Raw genomic sequence first — 24,749 nt, 5'->3', positions numbered from 1 at the left:
ACGCTGAAACAGAATTTTTATACTTAAAGTAAAATGTTGGTATTACTTCTTAACTTTCATTCCTATTTCCTTAATAAAGATAATAGAGGCCATGCTGCTGCTTTGCTGTGAGTAACATAATTCTATGTCTCTGCCCAGGAAGTCTCTTGTATTTTGCCAGCACCTCTAAAATAAGATGCTGATGGGGAACATTCTCCCAACTTTCCTAAAATCTTAACTTCTTTAGGACCTCTGGAAACCATTAGGTAATAACAATAAAATAAGGTAAAATATCAGACCTTTGTTCTATTTCAGACCTTTTCAAAAGGACCCTCCTTAGGCATGTAACTTATCTAATAAAGATAAGTGGACAGAAATTCTAGAGATTATGCTAACATCATATCTACAGAAACAGATTTATAGAAAGGAAACAAAGAATGAACATAGTATCTTAAGGAATCGTTAATAATTTCATCAGCGTCAGATTTCATTGTTTAATGAGACCTTCCAATATGAATGTGATCTATCACAGAGTTGATTAGCAAATGACAAGAAAATAAATGTCAAACTTACTAGTAATGTACACACAGAAATACTCAATTGGAGATGAAAGGCTCTCTTTTGACATCCTGAGCTCTGAAGACTTCTCATACCCATACCTAGCAGGGAATGAAAAAATCAGCTACATGAATTTAGACATTGTTTTTTATACATTTTTACAAATCTGGTGGCCAAGCTGATAATTATACAATACATACAATGGTAACATTAGATAGTATATAAATTTCTCTGTAACTTGTATTATCCATTTGCATTCTCCACTGAAGATTTTGGGGAGATAAGAGACATAATTAGGTTTTTCACATTCAATTCTTACTAGCAAAAGTTGGTGGAGGAAGAAAAGAGAAAAAAGTAAGAGAAGTAGAAAGGAGGAATGGTCCACTAGTGGTGAGAATAATTCCAGCTAAGTGCAACTTGAAGACGAGGATAAGGTTTATGTATCCCATATCCCCCTAAGTGTTAGACTCTTGCTAGAGCAGAAATTTGGACACCATCTCACACCATGTGTTCAGCCCAAGGTGTCATTTTCTGTTACTGGTTCATACCTCATGTGTGTGCACAACGTGTTATCTATCTTTCCTCTACTTCTTAAGCTAAATAGGAACTACATTTTCAGATTAAAAGTGAAAGAACCAAATTAATGAATTGTCTAACATGGGGTTGAAGATTCTCTAGAGATAAAGATGCTAACTGGAAGTACTCTACCCAGAACTGAGAGTTTCTCTGTGTACACTTTATTAGTAACATTGAAATAGCCTTTCTCACTTGCCAAAAATATCTATGATAGGCCGGGAGCGGCGGCTCATGCCTGTAATCCCAGCACTTTGGGAGGCCGAGAGGGGTGGATCACGAGGTCAGGAGATCGAGACCATCCTGGCTAACATGGTGAAACCCCGTCTCTACTAAAAATACAAAAAAATTAGCCGGGCATGGTGGCGGGCGCCTGTAGTCCCAGCTACTCAGGAGGCTGAGGCAGCCTGAGAATGGCGTGAACCCAGGAGCTTGCAGTGAGCTGAGATCGCGCCACTGTACTCCAGCCTGGACGACAGAGTGAGACTCCGTCTCAAAAAAAAAAAAAAAAAAAAAAATCTATGATAGATAACATCTAGGACTGAACTTTAATTTTATACCAAAATCTGACCAACTCTGATCCTTTGAATGATATATTAAGAGTTTTGATGATGCTCATATGTAATCATTCTGTAAAAGATCTGTTTTACTCATACCTCAGATGGAGATTATGTTGTAAATAGAATTTTAACTACTTCGGTGAAAGAAACCAGTAATGAATCAAATGCTAATCATATATTCTATCTCTACTTGCATCCTGATTTAGAAACTTGATGGGCATTTTAGAGTACATTACTTAAATCAGTGTTTCCCAAACATGCCTTGTTGCAGAGTACTAGTGGGAAGCATGGAATCCCGGGTCGCAACTTAGAAGCATTGAATCAGTATCTCCCGGGGAGGAGTCTGAAAAAACTGAGTTGTAAATACGAATCCATATGGGTTTTTTTTGTTGTTGTTGTTGTTGTTTTTGTTTTTTTTTTTTAGACGGAGTCTCGCTGTGTCACCCAGGCTGGAGTGCGGTGGCGCGATCTCGACTCACCGCAAGCTCCGCCTCCCGGGTTCACGCCATTCTCCTGCCTCAGCCTCCCGAGTAGCTGGGACTACAGGCGCCCGCCACCACGCCCAGCTAATTTTTTTTGTATTTTTAGTAGAGTCGGGGTTTTACTGTGTTAGCCAGGATGGTCTCAGTCTCCTGACCTCGTGATCCACCCACCTCGGCCTCCCAAAGTGTTGGGATTACATGCATGAGCCACAGCGCCCGGCCCTGAACCCATATAGGTCTTAAGAACAGACATTTTTGAAAATTAATTGCTTTTCTTTTCTTTTATTCTTTTATTTATTTAGCTTTTCTATTATTTTGCAAGCTGTACAATGTGACATTGTAGTGCTTCAAAGATTGTTACTGAATAACAATATTTCCTCATGTGCTTTGCTTAAGTTTTAAAAGAGGGTAAATAAGGAAATGAGAACGGCCATAAAAGGAAAAAGAATGACAGATGTGTGGTTTGAATGAGGTATGAGAGACAAAGATAAATGGTAAATGGCAGATTGGACAATAACTGTCCCCAGATTCCCAAGTGAGTAACAAGGACGCTTTTTTTTTTTCTAAAAGAAAGTATCAGTCTAGGTTATGGATGGCAGTAATAAATATCACTGAGTTGAGAAGGAATCACTAAAGACATCTTTCATTTCTCCTCTTCAATTGACATAATCCATTAAAAACCAACAACCAGTTGTTCAGCCTTCTCAATAATTTTGGAGTCAAGGTCATATATTTCCAGGGTGTTTAACGTTATGGTTGGCAGGACAACATCAGGAGCCTTTCTAAAGTTGATATAGATTATGTGTATTGTATTGCTTTGATCGCTCATATCTGTCACTCTGTCTTAGGGAAAGGATAGGTTATTTTGACGGTGTTTCTTCTTTTAAATTCTGGCTAAATATGGTCAAGTAACATGTTTCAGGCAATTTGTGTTAAATAATTCACTGCGTATTTCTAAATAGAAAGATGCTGATAAGCTTACAGAATCATGCTTACGAGGCCATCTTTTGTGAAGCTATACTTTTACTTCCTAATCTTAAAAATAGTGGCCATGACTTCCTACCTCTAGCATCTTGAAATAATCATTTTCAGAGTTATTGCTTTTTGTAAATAAATGTGTTTCAGTCTTGACATCAACATTTTATTTCATTCATATTTTGAAGAATAAATAGGTTCTTAATTTCACTTGGTTCTAGGTTGTTTATCACACAAAGCAAGGTAAAAGCACAGATTTGTGAAAGACTTCTCATTTAAATTGCATTTTGGTATGAAAAGGGAGAAAAAAAGTTGAACCTGTATTTGGAGGAGAATGTCTTGTATTTGGAAGAGAATATCATGATAATAGATTATATAGAAAAAGATCCCTCACTGTATGAGAGAATTAAGAATTTTGATAATTTGATAATTGGTAGAGTATTGTAGTAGGGTGTTATTCATCTATCATGTGTCCAGCAGACAGATGATAAAACCAAAGCAGATGGAGAGCCAGGATCTGTGAAAAATGCCTGTAGTAGTTTCTAGGTGATAATTAATGAAAGTAATATTTAGAGAAAGAAAAGTAAAGGGTTTAAACTGACAGTGATATTCGTTATGGGCCATAAAAGTTTCTTTGTTTGAAAATTTGCTTTATAGACTATAAACTTTTAGTTTTTTCTTATTTTACAAAGAACAGGTAAAGCTACTCTTTGATGTTTTGACTTCTAAACAGTTGATTCATTTTATAAAAACCATTAGTACTGCAAGTCTTCTTGAATCAAGCCACCTTTATCACCAACCAGGCAGGAACCCCCCAGAGGTAAAGGTACATGTTTGGGAAGAATATTAAAGCATCCCTATTGCTATCTCTGAAACAGAAACTTTATAAGAATTGAAAATACTATACCTTTCTATTCAGCCTTAAGGTTATTTGTTTCTGTGTTAATGTGTTGTTCACTGATGTTACAGTTATCACCTTTGCACTTAATAAAATGCATTCCTGTTTTCAGATAAATCCTATCAATTTTGTCTCTTCTTCAAACTTAGGCAAACCATTTCAGTTTGATCAAATCCTGGGATGTTAGAAGGAGTTAAATGTAATACAATACAAATAAATGTTAGTAATACTTTTAAAGATAAGCATGCTAAGGCAGTCTTTACCCTGTCACACATATTAAAAATTATGAAAAAGGTAACTAAGTGAAATATTTGAAACTGTTTTCTTGGAGGTGATTTTTTTTGGAGGTGAGGGGGAATGGAATTGCTTTGATTCTGTATAGTAGCAAGGGTGGGGGAAAGACTGGCTTCGGCACTTAGGTATATACTGGCAAATATCCCCTTTTGCTTTCTGTGAGAGAATGAGACCATGTTTCTGCCTTTACTTCAACTTTCAGCTGATGCTCATGATCAACTGCAAGTACATAACTATACAATCACCATGGTCTGGTGAATTTCCCTTGCTAGTAGTGATATCGGACCCTTTGACAGCAATCGTAGGTGGGTTAGCTCAACAAGCTCTTTCAAGGTCTTTGAATCATATTCCAAAAAGAGGGAATGGTACCCTTTAACTGGGAAGCTTGGGACACTTTTATGGGACCCAGAGATACAGGGAAATCTGGAAATTAAAGTTCTTTGTGTGTATGGATCATTCAAGAGTACCTGATCCCCAAGTCTCTGTGCTTTACTCCTTCCAAATGAAAATTCCGATCTTGAAAAAGTAGATTTGCTAGGGTTGAAAATTCCACCATCTGACTAGCTCTATTACCATTATAATTTAATTCTGGCTCTAATTTTCAACTTTTGCTGTCCTCCAGAATAGGGAATTAGAGTCTTTATATATGCTCCAAATACTAACTGACTCACATTTGGCTTTATATTTCAGATAGCTCTGCAGAATCTCCATGAAGTATGCAGGACACATATGTGCTTTTTTTTTTTTTTCCCTAAAGTAGATTAACTAAATTAAGTAGAGGAGGCAAGTTGGCAATTTGGTTCATTGCATTTCACCACCAGCCATTGTCCCTCTTTTGTGATAATCTGATATCTCTCATTGCTGCTCTCATGTTTGTATTCTACTGTGAGTTTTGTGATTATCATTTTATTGCACTTTTTAATGTTATTTTTCTGTTATATTGCAACAATAAGAAAATAAAGGGTATATCACAAGTCATGATCAACTGCAAGTACATAACCATAGGATCACCATGGACTGGTGAATTTCCCTTGCTAGTGATGTTGGAACTGTTGACAGCAATCATAGGTAGGTTAGCTCAACATACGCTTTACCAGGTCCCCAGAGATCCTGAATCAATGCCACCTAATTATCAGCTAGAAGTAGAAGTCACTGTTGCTTTTAGGAATTTGTAGCACGGGTTTAGCATGAAAGGTCTTAAGGAAATCACTGCTTGTCTCAGAGCTGAGGGTATTTATTCTTTCTTTACTTGGTGATTGACACAACATTGAGGAAGCTTAGTGGCTTGACTGTTCTTCATTATGACCAAATTCTGCAACATGGACCATGTCTTTCCACCTTTCTGCTTGTTCCCATGTAATTCTGAACTAAATTAGATTGCCCCAAGCATGGTTCCACTGTTTAATTTTTAAATTATCATCCTCATTGTATTTCCCAACATCATTCTGTCAAAAGTCTCTTTCCTTTAAAACCGTTACTCATAGAAAGTTTTGGAACACAAAAAACCCTACAAAACAAACAGAAGAAGAACAACAAAACACGTTTTCTTCTTAGACTAATTATTTCTAAGCACATAATTGCAATAGGATACCTGCAATTATAATTTTTTATAATAAACTTTAGCCATAGATATTGATTCCTTCTGTCTTTATAATTGGTTATGTTAATAGTTGTGCATATTATCTCTTCATTAGTTCTACCACATTTCAATATTGTGCATACTCTACAGTAAAAATTCTTATGCAATAGACCTTTTGTATTATACTGAATAATTTCCTTAAGGCAAATTCTCTATTGTGTATTAAAATTTGTGACAAGTTTTATAATTTTGATAGGTATTGCAATCCTTTATCTTTTATTTAATAATGTGTCCACATAATAAAAATTGCTACAGATATTTTATTATAAAAAAGCATTGCAGATCTCCAGTATTACTTCTAAGGGACAATACTTTTTTAACATTGTGTTTTAAATATGGTGGTTTCCTCTATTTAACTAATTATTATTATTATTAAGTTTTGAGACAGAGCCTCACTCTGTCACCCAGGCTGGAGTGTAGCGGCGCCATCTTGGCTCACTGCAACCTCTGCCTTCCAGGTTCAAGAGATTCTCCTGCCTCAGCCTCCTGGGTAGCTGGGACTACAGGCACGTACCACCATGCCTGGCTAATTTTTTGTATTTTTGGTAGAGACGGGGTTTCACTGTATTAGCTAGGATGGTCTCAATCTCCTAACCTCGTGATTCACCCACGTTGGCCTCCCAAAGTGCTGGGATTACAGGCATGAACCACTGCTCCCGGCCCTATTTAACTAATAAGTATGTTTTTACAGCTAATTATTCAGTTGGAATTTACTGTTTTATTTAAAAGATGAATTGCTTACTATCAAAGATGATTTTTAATTGACACAATTCCTATCTATCCCTTTAATAGTAAATAATTTTTCTGATTTTTGTTATTTGAATTTCATTATTATTATTTTTTTTTTATGCTTTGAAATGGAGCCTTTCTCTGTCACCTAGGCTGGAGTGCAGTGGTGCATTCTCGGCTCACTGCATCCTCCATCTCCCGGGTTCAAGCGATTCTTCCTGCCTCAGCCTCCAAGTAGCTGGGATTATAGGCACGCACCACCATGCCTGGCTAATTTTTGTATTTTTAGGAGAGACGGGGTTTCTCCAGGTTGACCAGGCTGGTCTCAAACTCCTGACCTCAGGTGATACGCCCGCCTCGTCCTCCCAAAGTGCTGAGATTATAGGCATGAGCCACCACACCCTGCCTGTTATTTTAATTTTAATAATAGTTTAAATAATAATAATAAATTCAAATAATAATTTAAATTTTTCTGAATATTAATTTCTGATTTTTCATTTTAAACTGTGCTTTGTGGATTCCCAATACATAGAACAAACACATTAGCTATTCTATCCCTCTCTCCATTTATTTATCTTCATTTCCTCTCTCAAATTCTGTCAGATTTAATTATAATTTGACATTTTTGAGTGGGTAATATTTAATTTCAGCTTAGTAACATTAGTAATAGTATCAATTTTATTCACAATTTGCCTACAAATTTATAGTAATAACTAAAAGTAATTATAAAATATTTATTTAAATGTAAATCTGTGTATTTTTACTGTAAAGCCATAAAATGTTCTCAAATTACTTGCTTTCTCTGGAGATCAGTGTGATTTGATTCCTATGCTACTCTAAAAAGATTGGGTTCAGTTTTTTTAACATGCAACCTCTTATTGAGAAACATGATATAGTGCAGATAATATGTATGTATTCTTTGTAAGTTGTCTGTTTATTTAATGATATTCTGAAATTTAGTTTGCATACATTTTTGCCATTGTTGGGGAAAAATTATATGCCTTTGGCCCTAATTTATTCTACTTTTAACTATTCTATCTAATTAATTTGGTTCATCTCCTTTAGGAAAAAAACCACACTTATGTGAACTGCATACTTAATGGAGATTCTGCAGATTCATCTGAAATATAAAGCTACATGTGAAAGTCTGTATATTTTTGGAACATATATAAAAACTCTAAATCCCTGTTCTGGAGGATGGCAAAAGTTGAAAATTGGAGCCAGAATTAAATTATAATGGTAACAGGACTAGTTAGATGGTGGAATTTTCAACCTGGCAAATCTGCTTTTTCAAGACCAGTCTTCATTTGGAAGGAGTAATACACAGATACTTGGGGATCAGGTACTCCTGAGTGATTCACACTCACAAAAAGCTTTAATTTCCGGATTTTCCTGCATCTGCGGGGCCCATAAAAGTATCCCAAGCTTCTCTGTTAAAGTGTAGCATTCCCTCTTTCTTGAATATGATTCAAAGACCTTGCAAGATGGCACCAAATCCATTATCTATACTCACCTTCCTTTCTTCTAACCTGAGCCATAAATAAGATTAGTCACAAAACATCCTACCAAGAAAAGTATTATGCCTATTAAAAGAAGGAAGGAACTATACCCGGAAGATGCTACAAGAGAATTACGGGCCTGGATCTTGACATACTGATCAAGAGGAGTAAAACAGAAGGTTTGATAAGAAAGCGTTCATCCATATGTGAGCATACTCTCACAGTACAAGAGTTAGCACCTTGACAAGCAACCCAAGGAAAGGTGTTAATTGCTGTTAGAATAGCTTTTAGAACTTTGGATAATGTGATGGGCTACACTAGGAAATTAGAAATCTAGAATGACTAAGTAGATGGTGAAAGGAGAAAAAAAAGCTCAGAAAATTGAATGTGCTAGAGTAGGTGTACTATATAAGGACTAAAATCAATCAAACAAACAAAAAACACCCGTCCACTATGTTCTGTGGTAGGGCTTGAAAGTCACTTTTTATCAAGGCAATAAAAAATATGATGAGGGTGACCTTGATGCCATTTAAAGTGTCATATGGTGACTGTCTTCTGTAGACTAGAGCTTGTGGTAGGAGATGCTATTACATATAAAAGATTCTTTACATCAAAGTATGTAATAAGATTCTGCAGTAATGGAGGACAGGGAGCAATGCTTAACCATCTTAAATAAGGTGGATATAATTATAAAATCAGTGACAAAAGTCAGAGTGGCAGCAAATTTGACTTGAACCTCAGAGAGTTATGGGATCGTTAATCAAAGATGATGTTCTTAGGGTCAAGGTAGATTGGAAGCTATCAAGAATGCTCAATCCATGGGAATCAAGAACAATCAAAGCTGAATCTGACAATCTTCGCCAGATTCTGGACTTCCGTCTACATTATTTCCAGGGATCTATTGATTAAAGGAAAAGTTAAGATTCCAAAAGGAACAAACCTGAAACATGCATCAATCTCAAAGTGACCTAGAGTCATTGACTTTGGTAATTGGTGAATATCCAGACATTTTGAGACCTGTTGCACCCCAAATTTAATTATGATCACTGTAGAAGTATGACTATCATGAGAACAGATAATAAATAAATTCCTAGACCAGATCTTATTATTCCCAGCTGAGAAATCTATGATTAGAATTACATTCTTGGTAGTTGACAGAACATGTCCCCGGCTCCGCACACACAAACACACACACACAGAGACACACACACATACACAACATGCACTGTTTCCTTGGAAAGTGAGTTAAGTCTATAATAGTGGGAAAAGTCAACTGGAAGGCTCTGAACTGATTCCCCCATCATGAATGTTATACGATAAAATTGTAAAATAAAAATATTACATCCAAGAGAGATGACAGACATTATTACCTACTTTATTTTTTTTCTTTTAATTATACTTTAAGTTTTAGGGTACATGTGCACATTGTGCAGGTTAGTTACATATGTATACATGTGCCATGCTGGTGCGCTGCACCCACTAACTCGTCTTTAATGACCTAAAATATCAACAGTTAGTAGTACCCTAATTTCTCCATGTAATTCACCACTGTAACTTTTCCAAAATTGATACATTGTCTAGATGATGAAAGTAGAGTACCACAGACTCAAGCAAAGGGAAGCTTTAAGTGCAAATGTTGTGCAGCAAGCTATATTTGAGAAAGCACATTAACAGGATCTCTGGTACAATGTGTGCTGTTTGTAATCTGTCAAATGCCTTATTTTCCATCCCTATCAGGAATAAAGATAAGACAATTTAAACATTAAGTGGGACAGCTAACAGTTTACATTTACAGTTCTACTGTAGGACTACCTATGTTAAATGTCCTGCCTTCAGTCATAATACACAGTCATGCTTCACTTAATTGCGGGATAGTTCTAAGAAATGTGTTTCTAAGCATTACCATCATTGTGCAATATTCATAGAGTGTACTTAGGCTAACCTAGATGGTATTGCCTACTATACACCTAGGCTATATGGTATAGCCTATTGCTTCTAGGCTACAGACCTGTGCAATATGTTACTGTACTAAATACTATAGGCTACTGTAACACAACAATAAATATTTGTATATCTACACATAGAAAAGGTAAAGTAAAAATATTATATAAAAGACGAAAAATGCTACACCTGTATAGGGCACTTACCGTGAATGGAGCTTGCAGTACTGGAATTTTCTCTGGGTAAATCACTGAGCAACTGAATGGTGAGTGAATGTGAAGGCTTAGGACATTACTGAACCCTACTGTAGACTTTCAAAACACGTACACTTAGGCTAAATTAAGTTGATGAAAAAAATTTGCTTTACCAATACATTAACTTTAGATTACTATAACTTTTAATCTTATAAACTAAGTCATTTTTTAACTTCTTGACTCTTTAAAAAAACACATCTTAAAGCACAAACACATTGTACAGCTGTACAAAAATATTTTCCTTCTTTGTATTCTTGTTTTATATGTTTTTTCTTTTTTTTAACTTTTAAAATATTTTGTTAAAACCTAAGACACAAGTGCACACACACATTAGCCTAGGTCAACATAGGGCAGTATCGTCAATATCACTATCTTCCATCTTTACGTTGTGTCCTACTGGAAGGTCTTCAGGGGAAATAACATACATGGAGCTGTCATCACCTATGCTAACAAAGCTTTCTTCTGGAGTACCTCCTGAAGGACCTGCCTACAACCGTATCAGAATTAACTTTTTTGTGTAAGTTGAAAATAGTAATTTAAAAGTATGGTAAAATAAATATATAAACCAGTACCATAGTTGTTTATTATCATTATCAAATATTATTTGCTGTACATAAATGTATGTGCTGTACTTTTATATGACTGGAAGCACAGTAGGTTTATTTACACCAGCATTTCCACAGATACATGAATAATGCATTGCACTACAGTGTTACAATAGCTCTGATGTCACCTCATGATAAAAATTTATCAGCTGCATTATAATATTATGGGATCAATGTAGTATATGTGTTGCATTGATTGGAAAACTATTTTGCAGTGCATGACTGCAGTTTGAAGGGACATATACCCATAATATGTATATTCCATAAAGTATCATCTTAACATGAATGACATTTTGTTAACTTGATTAGATGAGCAATAATTGGCAAATACATTGAAGAGCTTGTTAAAATGTGTGTTCTTCAGAGCCTGGGAGATAAATATGAATCTATGAAGATTCAGGAGCTCACCACCTGTAATGAAGAGTCTGTCTCCATTTGTTAATGTTTGGCTGCTGATAGATTTTAATTTTCATACCTTTCCCTTCCCTATGCTGCATATCTGAACAAGTTGATAAGAAAACCTTAATGCTCTCTCCTTCGGTGCCAGTGAGTATTAAAACCACGTTCAGGGGCTTGTCACTGGAACCTTACTCTGTAATCACCATAAAATCTTTAAGCAAGTCTCCTTGGATTCTCAAGATCTTCAGACCTGCCTAGGAGCCACCCTGCTTTCCTTGGAAAGTCACATAATGTAAATATTAAACTTTTTTGTATCTCAGATTATGTGTATATATGGCATCATCAATATGGTCAGATGTCTAAACTAAATTTAGGGTAGGAGTCCATTGTCCACAGAATAATCACACAACACCGCATCAGTAAAGTTTTGGTAGTTTCATATTAGAAACGCATGGAGCCTTTTTAAAGCACAGGTGTGGTAACAACTTGATGATGAAAACCTTCAAGGGTGAGCTACCATTTACCGATGCATTATGTGGTGGTACATATTTCCATTATCAACAAAATGCAAGTCCAAAAAATAAAGGGTGGAAATAAAAATATCCCAGTTTAGCATCTTTCCCAAGGACTAATCTGTCCACTCACCTCTAATTGCGACAGATCTAGTGGTAGAAAGCTCCTGCTAGAAGGCATAGCAAGACTCTCATTCAACCTTTTTTTCTTTATGTTTTCAACTGACAAGTAATAATCTCACATATTTATGGAGTACTGTGTATTATTTTGATACATGTGCACTTTGTGTATAATCAAATCAGGGTAATCAGCATATTGATCACCTCCAACATTCATCATTTCCTTGTGGCAAGAAAATACAAAATTCTCTCTGCTGCCTATTTTGAGATGTACACTACCTTATTGTTGACTACAGTCACCTTATTGTTCAATGAGACAACAGAACTTATTCTTTCTTTCTAACTTTGTAACTGTTGACCATTCTGTCCCCAGGCCCCACTTCTCCCTGCACTCCTTAATCTCTGATAACCATTGTTTCATTCACTACTTCCACAAGATCAACTTTTTTAGATTCTGCATATGAGTGAGAATATTTGATATTTTTCTTTCTGTGTCTGACTTATTTCACTTAACATAATGTTCTGTAGGTTTATCCATGTTGTTGCAAATAATAGAATATGATTTTTTAAAATAATATTCCATTGTGTATATATCCCACATTTTCTTTGTCCATTTATCTGTTGTTGGACACTTAGGATGATTCCATATCTTGGCTATTGTGAATAGTGTTGCAGTAAACATAGGAGTACAGATATCTCTTTGACATACGAATTTCATTTCACCTGGATATATACTATAGAGGGATTGCCATTATATATGGTAATTTTCAAAAGTTTTTTGAGGAACCTCCGTACTATTCTCCATAATGGCTGTTCTAATTTACATTTCCACCAATAGTGTGTAAAAGTTCAAGTTCTCCCACACCCTAACCAACATTTTTTTTGGTCTTTTTGATAATAGCAATTCTAACTGGAATGAAGTGATATCTCATCGTGGTTTTGATTTGCAATTCCTTGATGATTGGTGATGTTGAGCATTTTTTTCATATAGCTCTCGGTCATTTGTATGTCTCCTTTTGAAAAATGCTTATTAAGGCCTTTTGACCATTCTAATTTAGATTTTTTTTTTTGTATTGAGTTGTTTTCGCTTCTGGATATTAACACTTTGTCAGGTGTATTGTTTGCAAATATTTTCTCTCATTCTATAGGTTGTCTCTTCACTATGTTGATATTTCTTTTGCTGTGCAGAAGATTTTTAGTTTGATGTAATCTCATTTGTCTATTTTTGCTTTTGTTGCCTATGCTTTTGAGGTCTTATCCAAAAAAATCTTTGCCTAGTCCAATGTTGTGAATCATTTACCCTGTGTTTTCTTCTGGAAGTTTTATAATTTCAGGTCTTACATTTAAGTCTCTAATCCATTCTGAGTTGATCTTTGTATATGGTGAAAGATAAGGGTCTAGTTTCATTATTTTGCATTTCAATATCCAATTTTCCCAGCACCATTTACTAAAGAGACTGTCCTTTTCTCAATGTGTGTTTCCTGAACCTTGGTCAAAAATCCGTGGGCTGTAAGTGGGTGAATTTATTTCTTGACTTTCTATTCTGTTTAATTGGTCCATGTGTCTGTTTTTATGATAATATCATGCCATTTGGTTACTACAGCTTTGTCATGTATTTTGAAGTCAGGTAGTGTAATGGTTCCAGCTTTTTTTTTTTAAGATTGTGTTGGTTATTTGGGTCATTTGTGGTTTCATATAAATTTTTGGATTTTTTTTCTCTTTCTGTAAAGAATGTTATTACTGTTTTGATAGGGATTGCATTGAATCTGTAGATCACTTTGAGTAGTTTACCCATTTTAGTAACATTAATTCTTCCAGGTAATGAACATGAGATATCTTTCCACTTATTTGTGCTCTCCTCAATTTTTTTTTCATCAGTGTTTTACAGTTTCAATGCAGAGAACTTTTACCTACTGGGTTATATTTATTTCCAGGTATCCTATTTTTTTTGGAGCTATTCTAAATGGGATGGTTTTATTGATTTCTTTTTCAGACAGTTTACTATTAGCATATAGAAAACCTATTGACTTTCATATGTTAATGTTTTATTCTGCCACTTTATTAAATTCATTTATTATTTCTAATAGTTTTTTGGTAGTCTTTAGGGTTTTCTAAATACAAAATTATTTCATCTGCAAACAGGGACAATTTGACTTCCCCCTTTCGTATTTAGGTGCCTTTTATTTCTTTATCTTGCATGATTACTCTGGCTGAGACTGACATCCAGTACTGTGAAGAATAGAATTGGTGAAAGTAGCATCCTTGTCTTGTTTCTGATTTTAGAGAAAAGATTTCAATTTTTTTTATTTGATATCATGTTAGCTGTTGAAATGTCTTATATGGCTTTTGTTGTGTTGAGGTATGCACATTTCATGTTTAATTTCTTCAGAGTTTTTGTCGTGAAAGAATATTTGAAGTTTGTCAAATGCTTTTTCTGCATTGCAGAGACAATCATATAGTTTTTGTCCTTTCTGTGAATTTGCTATGTTATATTTATTAATTTCCATGTGTTATACCATCATTGCATCCCTGGGATGAATCGCTCTTGGTAATAGGGAGTGTTTTTTTTTTTTTTTTTTTTTTTTTGGAGGCAAGAAAATTAGTCACCAACCTGCCAGGAGTTTTACATACTTCACATTAGGACGTTTGTAGCTTTTTTGTTGTTGTTTATTTATTTATTATTATTATTATTTGAGACGGAGTCTCGCTCTGTCGCCCAGGCTGGAGTGCAGTGGTGCGATCTCGGCTCACTGAAAGCTCCGCCTTCCAGGTTCACGCCATTCTCCTGCCTCAGCCTCCCGAGTAGCTGGAACTACAGGCACCCGCCACCGCACCCAGCTAATTTTTTGTATTTTTAGTAGAGATGGGGTTTCACCGTGGTCTTGATCTCCTGACCTCGTGATCTGCCCGCCTAGGCCTCCCAAAGTGCTGAGATTACAGGCGTGAGCCACCGCGCCCGGCTTGTTGTTTATTTCAAACCTGGGGGAGTTAAGAATATATTTGTCATGTTGGCAATCCTTTAGTACATCTCTTGAAATAATCTTGCCTAATTTTGATGGAAAAAATATAAATGTGTGATTTATGTCCTATGAAGTGCATGGTGACCAGAGAAACAGACAAATCAGTGATTAGTGGCAGAGTCACCCCACCTGATAAGCTGCCAAAGCCTGTAAAAGTGCTACTTATTAAAAGAGGTAATCTAGACCTTATAGTATAAGGATGAAAACTTGAGCTTAGTTTTGACCCCATAGCCAAATTCTGAGGCAGGGATTGTATCTTCTCTTACTAATGTATTTTAGTATTTCCTAAGAAGGGAGACCTGCCAGAATGCTGGAGAAAATTTTCGTAAGTTATAAACTTATGAAATAAGTAAACTTTCATATACATTTACATCAAATTAGTGTATCTGAGCAGGATGAGGAGTATAGTATAGTACAGGTTATAGTTTGCTTCACTGATTTTCCTCTTCAAGACTGAGCCACCTCAGATGGAAAACTGCTGATGGTGCAATGCTGATTGTCTCCCCTCAAATCGTCTCCAGAAGAAAGGTTTTATACCATCCAAACTTCAGCTACACTCTGTGATGAATGTTGTGGATGTTTGAGTAGAAAGGCCTGACCCCCCTTTTTTCCTTTTTCTTTTTTTAATTATATTTTAAGTTCCAGGATACATATGCAGAACGTGCAGGTTTGTTACATACATGTGCATGTGCCATGGTGGTTTGCTGCACCTATCAACCCATCATCTAGGTTTTAAGCCCTGCATGCATTAGGTATTTCTCCTAATGCTCTCTTTCCCCTTGCCCCCCAACCCTGTGACAGGCCCCAGTGTGTGATGTTCCCCTCCCTGTGTCCATGTGTTCTCATTGTTCAGCTTCCACTTATGAGTGAGAATGTGCGGTATTTGGTTTTCTCTTCTTATAAACCCCTTTTTTTATTTGCAACATCTTTGAAGGGAGATTTCCGCTTTAGAACACCGCGCAGGATCCTTGGACCACACTCTTGTATCTGCGTTAAAGTTCAGCCTTTTCTGTTGCGTATTCATGCCTCTCACTTTTATTGAGGTATGGTTGAAATATTGTTGAGGTATTCTAAGAAAACTGTCCAATTGATATCGTGACTTCAAATTCTCATCTCAATGTCTATTTTCAGGAAACTTAACATGAGACACCAGTCTTAGCCACGTTCATACAACACAACCCAGCATAAAGACTCTGAGGATAGTGTCATGAAACTTGCGCATAGTATGTGGATTGTAAACATATAAAAACATACTTCTCATTTCAGCACGATCAGTTAGAAAAGGCACCAAGACTGCTCTCCCCATGTATCTCTCCATTATTCAATAACTTCTTATATTATTTACCCATCCAGCTGCATTTGTTGATAAACTGTAATATGATAATAGCATGCTACAATATAAGCTAGAACAAGATTTAAGGTTAAAGAATTGCTCAGCTTAAAGTCTCTAGTTGTTTCCCTTATTATCATAAATCTATTTCAGAAAAGAATTGAAGTTCTCATGCATATTCTATTTTTACTACTCTTTAGTGATTCTATTGCTACTTCAAGGTATCCTTAAATTTGTGAATAAACAGGTTTAAAATGTCTGCAAATTTACATTGCACAATCTGTGGTATAGAATTCTCTTACTTTTACTCTGTAAAACCAAGTAAGTCATCTATTTTGTTCATTGCCTTATCAATAGTAGTAGAGTACTGCACAGCTCACAGGTATTCTTCACAGTAAATGAAGAGACACTCAGTAAGAAAATACCACTATCCTGAACTGATATAAATTTCTACTTAGGTAAATAATATAGCACATTGGAATGATGATATTCAATAGCATAAACAAAGGGTTTATGCTCAATTAATTGAGTCTACATTTTAAAGTTTTTGTCAAGACTTTACATTGGAATGGTTAGAATTTTACTTTTAAGTATTAAGCTTGATGTAAATAAATAGTTAAAAAGATCAGCCATAATATTTTAGGAAACATTTCGGAAAATGGAGCCAGAAAAATTTGAGCTGTTTCTCATAAATAAAAATATGTCTTTATTTGTGCGTGTTTAATTACCATTATTCCATATATATTACAACAAAAGAGAAAGTAATTTTCCTAATAGCTAAGGTATACATGTTACATTAGTTTATATTAAGGAGGAGCATACTATCAATGATTTAAAGGTGCACATACCACTACCAATTTTGTAGATATTATAGAATGATATTTTCTATAAAATTAAACTTTATCATTCTTGTTAGGTTAGAATACATATTGTCATATCATTTTTTTATTGTTAAAAATAACATGATTCTAAAACCATACAAACGATCTGAAATCCATTGAGGTTACTCAGAAGCATTACTGCTACTTACATGAAAAGTTTTCTTAAATTAAAATTCCCACAGCCAAAAAGTCATTTAAATGAGCTAAAGCATGTCTTAATAACTCACAAATCCACAAACAAAAGAACAATAACTTAAATAAATCAAGTTACTACAGCTCTTTAAATATTTAAAACCCATTAGAATTGTTTCATTTAATTTTATATTTCCTGCCCTTTTAATTGATGATTAAAGAAACATTACAATAAGATAATTGAAAGGATAATAGGATAATTTTGCAGAATGGCTTAATAGAAGAAGTCTCAAGATAGGTATATTTTGAGGGGTCAACACTGGCTTGATTTAGAGTCTGTGATATCCAGATAGTTAACCTATTTAGCTATTTGCAACTAAATCAGCTGAAACAAAATTTTACTTGCATTACTAAAACTCAGTGAGACCAAATACATGTATTAAGTCTAGTTTGTCAGCTGAGAGTAGAATATGTATCTAATGCAACATCTGGGAGCTGGCAAGTGCACAAAGTGCTCCCCTCTGGCATATGCATGACTGATGAGTAAATATACAGCCTGAGTACAATTTATTAATATAGAGTCAGATTATAATACGTGGATGTGTGTAAAAATATGAAATTTCATCAAATTATCTCAGCCTAATAAATTTCTCTACATTTAAAGTTATATTTCAGTGTGAAAAACCAGAAACCTCTATTGGGAAATAAAATATCTTTTTCTATGATTTTATGCCATACAAATTGCATAGAAATTGAGATGTGTTTCAACAGCTTTATAACATATTGTCAGTATGTATTAACTGCCTAGTTAAGAAAGTGAATTTTAAAATCAAATACAAATACCCTCTTATTAGTAAAGACAGCATATCCTGCATTAAATTTAAAAAATTGCATATTAAGAAATTCTAGTTTTATTAGGATTATTGATTTTTTTCCAGGGAGTTATAGTGCTTAAATTAATTTCAATATTATAGTTTGTACTAATATTATTTTTGATGCTCATTCAAAGTAGGGAAATTTTAAAAGTTGTCTAGTTTTTAGTTTTTAATTTCTATAAGTTTTTCTTTTATATATGAAAGTCTTAAGGTCTAAGAAGTTATTCAACTTCTCACAATGCAAATTAGTATGGAGAAAGTGGAGATGGGTTTGGCACAAGTAACTATGGCTCTCGGAAGTGTCTATTTTTCAGATAGATTTTCTTGCCATTATACCAAACAATGGTGACGAGCAAGGCATTAATACATGCAATAATTAAAATCACAGCCTTCTAGTTAATTATTAAAGTGTGGTGTTTTCTCTGTGAAACTCTAGGTTTAAAAAATATTTTCATTAATCTGTTCATCATTTTCCTGTGAATATTTCATTTTATCAATCACTCAATTTTGTATTATGCAATAGAATATGTAAATATAAAATCACAAAATCAGAGAATTTGCAGATTTACCTTACTCTTTTTTTTTTTTTAAACATTTTAGTCCTGACTTCTTCATTTACTAAACAGGAAATGCACAAATCACTACACCATTTTGTAGCAAGTTCTGTGGTTTGGCTTGCTCAGTATTCTTTTTAGTATCTTTCTGGTATGCTTTTCTTTTCACCAGTACTGAGAAGCAAAACACTATATGTATGAGACTCCTTAGACCCAAAGTTGTAGGTATAGTTGAGTTCTGCAAATCAAGCACAAAACAGGAGATTTAAATTTTCTATTGGGTTAGCCCAATGGCAACTGATTCCTGAGCCCACAACCAGAATAGAGGTGTCTATATTTGATAGGCACTTTCTTGTCTGTAACATAGCAGTGCCTTCCTTCACAGTCCAGTTCTGTGAAATGAATTTAGGTGTCACAGTTTGTTATGGGTAGCCTTGTTTCCCTCTCAAAATGTATATGTTGAAGTCCTAACTTCCAATACCTCAGAATGTGACCCTGTTTGGAGCTTTTTACTTAATGATTCTTGTAAAACCTCTATCTCCATAACAAGTTGTGACACCTAAATTCATTTCACAGAACTGGACTGTGAAGGAAGTCACTTTATAATCTGATGCCAAGTGACAATGATGATGATCATGAGGAGGAGGGTACCTAAGTGCATTAACGAGTCTTATGTAAACTATAGACCAAAACTATATAAAGTTCTCCTAGTATATTGGCTTTCATCCCCAAGTGATTAAGGGGTCCTGATCTTCCTAATTGTCTGCACTGAGCCAGCATAATAAAGAAATAAACTATGAGCCAGTCACACCTAATTCATTCAGAAACCTTTACCTGCTCAAATGCTTTCAGTGAGAAAGAGCCAATAATAGATGGAAAGTGGATGATCAAAATGTATTTTCATACATTTAGTAAAGTAAGGGAACCAATCTGTTGCTCCAGATTTACTGAAACAAATTAAAACAAACAAACAAACAAAAATGGTGCATGATATGTAGCTACTAATTTGAACTTGTTAGCAAAGACCACTGAAAGCAGTTTAACTGGCAGGGCCAAGTATAAATCTCACTGTCCTATTTCAGGCTTATATTTACTGTCTAGTCCTCATTCATAGAATATTCTGTAGGAGTTTGATATCCTCTCAATCACACAGAGCATGGTGCTAGTCCATGAAATTCATCTTGTGCTAACTGGAGTGGGTGTACAAGAAGTAGAAAGCTATTCTGCTTATTTGTAATGAGACAGAATAGGGATGGGACTAGGCCTCTATTCCCCACTGGGGAGCTTTACTACAAGCTGGTGGGTGGAGGTGGACCTGTGGCCAGCAAGGACCCCAGCCAGACCATCCAGACCTTGCACCATGAATCTTACTCAAAGTGCCATACCCACTGATTGCAGGACCTTGGAAACTAAAATAAGCAACATCCCAACATAAATATAACTCAGAGGAGTTAACTCTTTTGCCCCTGTTTGCACAAGTCCAGAAGAATGGCTTATCTTTAATCCCAGCCTCATTATGAAAGTAAAATCTTTCCCGGAGAGGGGCTTATCTACCATTTTCTGACCATGCAGTGTAAGTGCTAGCATGATTTCTCTACCTGTGCACTCTGCACTCCACTCAGCACATATAATAATGCTCATCTGCTTCATGAATTATGTATGTTGCCCTCCTTAGGACACTGCAATACACTCCCCTCTGGAGTGCATAAGCTGCAGAATGTTTTTTTGGTTGTTGTTGTCTTGTTTTTGTTTGTTTGTTTGTTTTCCTGTGTTCTCTCTTTAATGTTCAGCCTTTCTGGGTATAAGTCTTAATAAACCTCTCTGGAAAATTTTGCCTTATTTCAAGTTAACTTTTGTTACATTGAGAGACAAGAACCTCTCATCAGTAACAGTAAGACACATACGTGTCATAAAGTGGAAAATAAATCTCAAAAAATGTAGGAGCTTCCTACCGCCATGCAAATTCCATGTATGAGGAGTCTGTGGCATATTAAAACATTGCATCAGAAGAGGACAAATTCACACTGCTGTCTCTGGCACTACCCACCACTAAGACAGAGGAAAACTATCCAGTAAACAGTTTTGTTTTTGAAGGTCCATATGTACCTCACTGAAAGGCTTCCAGTTTTGAGTGGAATGCGAGAGCAAGAGAACAATATGCATTATGTCTGTGATGTCATATACGCTTTTCTGACAATTGGACCAGATGACTGAGGAGACACAGTAGTGCTTGAAATGTAAGAGTCAGATAAGTTTTATATATGGAGCCTTTAGCAGGTCACTGTGGGTGAATCCAGTATAGACCTTTTGGGTTTTGAAGTAAACATATGCCATCCTTAGCCAATACAAGATAGCTCTCTCAAAAACATCTTTTGAGCCATAATAGAAACATAATATGAGACCATGGGCCACAATATGTCCTAGGAGTTTTTCTAATATTCTACACCTTCAGGTTGGATATATAGAGCACTAGTCTATCAACAAGTGAAAATGATACACACATACTAAATATGGCTTACAAACGTTCTGAAGGGATGAGTAATTTGCATAAACAAGTGGTTAAGAATGCATGTTTCCTGCTTCTCACTCCACACTGGTAACCTCTTGAGGAGATTATGACAACCAGAGGAATAAAATAATTCGATGCTGTTTTAAATATAAATATAGTTCTACATAATTTACAAACAACAGAAAATGGACAGCTGTTACATTTCATCCCCCACTCATGGGAAACCTTATGAACAGGAGTGAGTGGAAACCACCTCAGTGGCTGAAGACCTGCCTGTTATTTGGCCTGGAAAACAGAAGACTGAGATATGGATCTACACTGATTTATAGACAATGGCTAATGATTTGGATGGTTGGCCAAGACCTTAGAAAAATTTGATTAGAAAAGTGCTGGCAAGGAGGCTGTGGAAAGAATTGTGTGGATTAACATCTTTGAATGGCCTCAAAGAGTTACATACTTGTTTACCCTGAAAATGCTTACTAAAGAGCATCTTCAGAAGAAAAATATTTTAATAATCAGTTGGGCAAGATAATCCTTTCTGTGGATATCAGCCAGCCTCTCTCTCCAATAATCCCTGTTTTTCTCAGTAAAAATGTGGCTATGGAAACAAGGATATGGCTATAAAAGTTAGTCTAACTATCAGAAACATCTAGGCTGAAACATACAGGGTGATTTTAGCTATTGCTTTTTCCCCAGCCTGCCTATAGTAAAGTCAAAGAGCCCTTGATATAGCACTGTACATCAATAGCACAGAGCCTGTTATATAGAAACAGATTAAATATATTTGAAAACTTCCATTATCAATAGAGCCATGCCTTATTCTGTCTGGAATGGATGCTTAATCTGCATCTGCTTACATTTCCTGCATGAAATACTTCTAATATCACCACCTGTGACCTTAAGTGTGTTCACCATCATGTTCTACCACATAACACTTCTTCTGACCAGGAAAATAATTTTAAATTAATGAAGAGTGGAATTTGGCTTATTCTTATGGATTTTGCAGTTGAACCATATGCCCTATCATTCTGAAATAGCTACCCTGATAGAATATTAAAATGGTCTTTTAAATGGTAAATTACACTGCAGACTAAGTGGCACCTTGTAGTGTTGGGATCTCCAGGAGGCAAAATATGTTCTGAATTAGTGACTAGTATAAAGTGTTGTTTCTCCCACATTGTGCCAAGATAACAATATTTGGATTGTGCTGAAATGTACTGTCTCTCTGTTTGCAGCTAGATGTGTTTGGATTATTGGTTTCCTTGCAAAGTTTTACTTTCAGCTTGATGAAACATTAGACAGATTTTATCCATATTCTCAGCCCCTGAACTCCCTGTTCTTATAGCACTATTTAGAAACTGTATAATTGCAAATTCTCTGTCACTTAGAGTTGTAAATCTTTATAAAAATTCTCTTGCCAGTCTTACAATCCAAAAGATGTTTTTCTCAAAGACCAGGGACATCCTTTTCAAGGGTAATTATCAGGGAATATAATAATGCTTCTATTTCCCAGTCTCTGTGGGAAGTTAGTAGCCCAACTTGATGGGTGCCAATTAGAAAATGAAATGACCTAATCATATTTGCAAATTCAGGAATCACTCAACGTGTGTATTAGTCTGTTCTCATGCTGCCAATAAAGATATACCAGAGATTGGGTAATTTATAAACAAGACTTTTAATTGACTCACAGTTCCACATGTCTGGGCAAAGGCCTAACAATTATGGTGGAAGGTGAATGAGGAGAAAAGTCACATCTTATATGGTGGCAAGCAAGAGGGCGTGTGCAGGGGAACTCCCCTTTATAAAACCATCAGATCTCATGAGATTTACTCACTATCATAAGAACAGTATGGGAAAAACCCACTTCCAGGATTTAATTACCTCCCACCAGTCCCTCCCAAACACATGGGAATTATTACAATTAGAGGTGAGATTTGGGAGGGAACACAGAACCAAGCCATATCAATGTACTTGACATATCCTGTGGATCAACCTTCCCCCAACATCTTCTAGTACTTTTCCAGTACCTCACCCCAGTACTAATAAACTTTTTTGCCTTTGTTTCAGTGGAGTTGAGTTCAGAATGAGTTACAGTCTTTTGTCCATGCTACAATAGGCTTGAATAAATCTTCCTTTCCTGTTTAATTTTTTCAGGTATAATTTTTGCTTTTATACCACAAATTGAGCTGACATAGTAGAACTAATCCCATAAGCAGGGGATGGACATCCTACACAAGAACCTTTGTCATGCATTGTTCATGCTCAGTGCAGTGGTCATCAATTTTACCACCTGTAGCCCCCACAGCATTGCAGTCATCAAGAATAGTGGTGAAAGTTCTGAGTTGAGTAAATGAAACATCTCAACATGAGGGCAGCACATTTTCCAGAAACCCATCACCGTGGCATAGAGTGATAGCTATCCCTGCAAACTTGGAGAGAATGAAGGGATGGGAAAAAAATGGAAATAAAAACAAAATTGAAAGACTAAATATCTACTTAAAATGCTAAGCTTACTTAAAGGTAAAGTAACAGTTACTCTTGGGTTTCTTGGGCTAGCCTCTGTTCATATATAATTTATTGTAATTGTAAATATTGCACACTTTCATCTCAAAAATATCTCAGTTTGGAAAATAAAGTATATGATTATACAACAAAAAGTGACCGTTTAAATGAAAACAGCATGTTAACCTGATTTAATAATGGCATGCTCTCCTGAGTGCATACTCTGTTATTACTTTGGGGATAAGGGAATTAAGGAAAGTGTATTAGCCAAGGTTCTCCAGAGAAATGGAACTAATAGAAATGTGTGTGTGTGTGTGTTGTGAAAACTCCAGCAAGAATTAATGTTGCGGTCTTGAATCTGAACTCATTCTGGAAGCAGAATTAGTTATATTTTAGGCAACCTCAAGCTTTTCTCCTAATTAAGGCCTTCAACTGATTGAATGAGACCCACCCATTTATAGAGGGTATTCTGCTTTCCTCAAAGCCTACTGATTTAAAGGTTAATCACACCTAAAAAACACCTTCATGGCAACATCTAAACTGGTATTTGATCACCAATTGGGCACCATAGCCCAGGTGAGTTGACACATGAAATTAACTCTTACATCAAGTAAAGGTCACATAAAATGTCATGAAAGTTTTATTTCTTCTGTGTATGAATCATAGTATGTAAATTGGACCTTATCAGCAAGAATAATTATAATATTAGCTAACATTTTTAGTGCAAACATTTTATATAGATTATAATTTATCTTTATACACACTAAGTGAAGTAGTTACTATCTTTATGCCAAGTTTAGAGAAAAGAACGTGAGTCTTTGACATACACATAGATGTGCAAGTTGCTCAAGTTAATTTACCTCATAGATGTGCAGTAGGGCTTTAACCCTGTGTTGTTCAATGTAATAGTCAGTAACCACATGTGAATA

The sequence above is a fragment of the Pan troglodytes genome, chromosome 14, assembly GCF_028858775.2.
Source record: "Pan troglodytes isolate AG18354 chromosome 14, NHGRI_mPanTro3-v2.0_pri, whole genome shotgun sequence".
Classification (NCBI taxonomy): domain Eukaryota; kingdom Metazoa; phylum Chordata; class Mammalia; order Primates; family Hominidae; genus Pan; species Pan troglodytes.
Note: the sequence above shows the minus strand (reverse complement) of the source record.